The sequence below is a fragment of the Centruroides sculpturatus genome, unplaced genomic scaffold (genome assembly GCF_000671375.1).
Source record: "Centruroides sculpturatus isolate CEXI.00-Female unplaced genomic scaffold, Cexi_2.0 scaffold1822, whole genome shotgun sequence".
Taxonomy (NCBI): domain Eukaryota; kingdom Metazoa; phylum Arthropoda; class Arachnida; order Scorpiones; family Buthidae; genus Centruroides; species Centruroides sculpturatus.
The window spans coordinates 115,469-118,931 of record NW_019392617.1 but is presented as its reverse complement, the minus strand read 5'-3'; positions in this window follow the sequence as shown (position 1 = coordinate 118,931).

Here is a 3,463-nt window from a genome sequence, read left to right as displayed (position 1 = left end):
TGCAGGAATAATAATTATAAAATCTCATTTAGAGGTAACGTTGGTAAATTGGCGATAAAATTAATAGGTTGATAGATGTACTGTACTAGTCGTGAAAAAATCTGCGAGACTTCAAGCAGACTGTTGAGCGTTATTGCTAAACATTAACTTTCGAAGAGTTAGCGATGGGTTCTCGGGCGGTCGATTATATCGTTAGAAAAGGTGTCACGAAATTGCCCTGTCTCTTTGGATGAGAGATCGTCACCGACAGGAAGGACTTTCTCATCGGGTACACGCTTACGGTTCACGAAACTCTCTTTAGAATAATTACCAAACATGATGCCTGTAGCTTTAACACCATCGACAACAATGAATTCTCTAGCCATAAAGCCAAACGCTGTTATATATCTATCCCCGGTCCGCAGAATTCGATCCTAACGTCGGATCTTCTAAAGCAGAGGTGTCCAACTCGCGGCCCAATAAACGTGTAAACAAATTCGACAAATGTTTTAATTTTTTTATTATTTATTTATTTCAACGGAATAAACTCAAAAAAGAAGTTTCACAAAGTCGTAAACCTTTATTCATATTTTATTTTTGAATGGAAAGGAAATATTTTCAAATACTTGGAGATGTGTGAATGAGGAAGGATTGCTTAATAAAGCTGGAGTTGTGACTTAAAGGATTATAGACCCAAATTTGGGAAAAGGAAGAAAGGTAAGAAAGGATAAAAGATAAAAAGTAGTGAGAAAGGTTAAATAGATCTTCTGTTATGCAAATGTTGACCCTTAATTCTCCAACCTTTCTCACTTCTTTATCATTGATCTTTTCTTTCCTTTCCCCGCATTTGGATCTATAATCCTTTGAGTCACAACTCCAGCTTTATTTATATAGTATTTCTTCCAACGTTGCACGATTTGGCTACATTTGCGCCAAATGTGGCTACTTTTTTTGTTTGACATAAAAAATATCATTTGGCGCTTTGGCTACTTCTTGGGATACTTATTATTTATAAATATATTATTTGAATAAAAATACACTTTAAAATGGTGTTTCGTCGTATTTTATTAATTAAAGATCCAAATAAAACAAATGTTTGTGTTTTTCAATTAAATTTCCGTTTGTCTCTTTTATAATAAATGAATATTTCTATATATTTCTAAGTAAAAATTGAAAGTGTCTGTAGAAGTAATTTTTTAAAATTATACAGGTAAGTGTACAATGTGCGTATCGCTAAAACTCAAAAACGAGTCCCGGTACGATCAAGGAAGTTATATGGTGTGATAGCCCTCTATCCCCCATCCATGAAGAAGGTTCCCGTTTTTACCTGAAGGGCGTCCTGTTGAAGATATAAGGGCTGAAAGTTTCTTCTAGAAATTTCTAGAACAGTCCAGAACATTCGAGAGTTTTTGAGAGCATTCCACAACATTCCAGAATGTTCCAGGATGTTCTGGAACATAACTAATAATCTTAATGTTTGTTGTTATTTTTTGCCCGAGCAACGCCGGGCTTACCTGGAATTATCTATATCTATAGACATTTATAAATCGTACATTTACACGTTTATAAATTATAGGATGGCGGCGCTGAACGTCCGATGTTTACGTTTTCGCGATGAAAATGTCGGCCGCAACCTCTCTAATAACACCTAAATAAGGTCTAGCTTTCCATAAGTCTTCCCGGGATGCATCATCCTCGGTTGATCTCTTACATGTTGCGTTACCGTAACCAAATAAACCAAACTAATTCTAATGCGCGATTATTTTATATTGTGACATCGTCACAATGTTTTCGGTTCTTTTAATAGTGGTTTTGTCCCAGTGACCGTGTTTGTGCATATATTTCACTCTGCAGCCAAAACTACACATTGCACATGAATGGTGTTTGTGTGTGGTAGTAGCCCCAAGTCTTCTATCGGCATTATGGTGGTTGTGTCTCGATAGCTGTAAGGGTGTGGGAGATATGGGGTTTGAAAGTAGTTGACTTCGAAAATATGTAACAATGGAAGTGTCAACAATGGAAGTGTTGAGTAACAAAAGTGTTAAGAGAAAGCGGTGTGCAAGATTTACAGGCGCAAATGTGGTTTTTTGCGTTTTTGAGGGAAATCAAACATATTTTTAGACCCATGTAAAAGTTCTCTAATTAGTCTGGAAACAGGTGACCTAATTCTTACATTCTGTGAAAACGGCGAGATTGGCTATAATCACTATCGTTATTTTTTGCCCAAGCAACGCCGGGCTTTTATATATATAAAAAAACTATATTACATATAAATATACAAACAAATAAAAACCCAGCGAAGCGGGTACTTGCAGCTAGTTTTTTAAAATATCCTTTTTCGTGATAAAGATTTAATACTTATTATTACAATCTAGACATGTTAATCCTTAAATATACTTGTGTATTGAGCCACAAGTACATAGTATATATACTTGTGGTTCAAAATTCCTTGACTTCTTCCAATGAGGCCCAGAGAAACAGAAAGGTTGGACACCCCTGCTCTAAAAGAACATCTTAGTGACGCCGTCGGACTCGTCGCTTCGAATATTGTAAACGTCAGGCACTTCCTCGAACTTCGTGATATCTTCTTGGTCCCCGACGTCATAAACAACGGCCTGAAGTGTCTCCGGTGCAAACATTTCTTTCAAAAAAAGCAATATGACTACATGCCAAAAACCCTACCAAGCCGTCAACCAACATCCGATCGGTAGCCAAATTCTAATCTCAAACGCTACGAATACTTTACGGGAAGGAACCGCCACCCCTCACTTCGATATTCCTCCCATGCCTGCTCCTCCTGTTCCGGCCCAGGAGTCGAACCGCACTGCAACAGATTAGGAAAGAAAATCGTAAACTACCAATTATCCTCAACAGTCTTGATATAATTAGTGACTTAGAAGGGATTACCATCAACTTCTTCTGGGTCAGAGGCCATTCTGGTAATAGTGGTAATGAAACAGCAGATAAACTTGCAAAGAAGGCTCATAAACTGACCTCTCATTACTCCTACACTTCAGCTCCACTCTCCCACCTGAGCAAAGAGATCTCTACCATCATCATGACAAAGTGGCAGAAAGACTGGGGCAGAAAGACTGTCAGGAAGAAAACTGTAAGTGATGCGCCTCACTGGGCGCATCACTTACAGTTTTCTTCCTGACGTTTGTCAAAGAACCCGTCTTACCTTTCTGAGTACAACCCACGCTCTGACACAGATTCTTACCTCTCATGGCAACTTCAACTGCTACTTGCTTCGTTTCCTCAAAAAAGGAAACGGGCTTTGTGACTGTACAGTCAGGGAAGCAGACGATCCATTCCAACTCATTTTTACCTGTACTAAGCACGCTCAGCACCGCCAGCAACTGAGGAACAAAACCACAAAAAACGGACACAACTGGCCCTGCCATCTCAGTGCTTTTGTTGAGAACAAAGACATATTCAAGTCTTTTCTCAAATTTGTCAACACTCTAAACCTAGCTGACTACCA